This window comes from Arachis ipaensis, chromosome B06 (assembly GCF_000816755.2).
Source record: "Arachis ipaensis cultivar K30076 chromosome B06, Araip1.1, whole genome shotgun sequence".
Lineage (NCBI taxonomy): Eukaryota > Viridiplantae > Streptophyta > Magnoliopsida > Fabales > Fabaceae > Arachis > Arachis ipaensis.
The window spans coordinates 119,477,628-119,478,411 of record NC_029790.2 but is presented as its reverse complement, the minus strand read 5'-3'; positions in this window follow the sequence as shown (position 1 = coordinate 119,478,411).

The following is a 784-nucleotide window of genomic DNA, read 5'->3' as shown; positions in this document are numbered from 1 at the left end:
AAATAAAATTTCTTCAAGGCTGAAATAAAATTTTGGTTCTTGTAAAATCTTATTTTTGCTTTTGTTTCTAAAATATTTTTAATAAAATTTAAAAAGTCTCCATGTTAGTTTTTATTATAAGTTTATTTTGTTAAATATTGACGTGACATGTTAACTGTTGATGTGATAAGTCTTGTTATATCAACAATCTAATGAAACAAACTAACAATATGAATTGAAATAAAGGTCTTTTAAATTTTACTAGATCCTGATTATCTTCACAACACCTCGGTTGGCTCAGATCGAACCAATCAATTTTTTTTCCCTAACAAAAAACACAAACAAACGAACATTGTATACAGATAAAACTGACTTTTTTAATATAACACTTTCAAAATTGATGGTTTTTTATATGGAAAATAATAGATAATTTAGTTCCAGGATAGTGATAAGAAAAGTAGTATGTAAATGGAAAGAAAATGGAGATGAATAATAAGCAACTTAAATAGTCCCTTTTGTGATGATGTAGCCTATAACTGTCTTGAAAGTTCCATCACTATATAAGTGAAAATTTGACTAAATTGATTGTTTTCTTCGTTACATTATTGCGTTTATTATAGTGACAGGAGATTGAGATAAGAATACAAAAATATAAAATTATATTTGATAACTAAAATATAAATAAAGATATTAAATTAATATATTTTTTTAATCTTTTAATTAAAAATAAAAATAAAAATATTAATTTTAATATTTTTATTTTTTATATTTTATTCTTAATATCTTATTTTATTATATCGTGTTC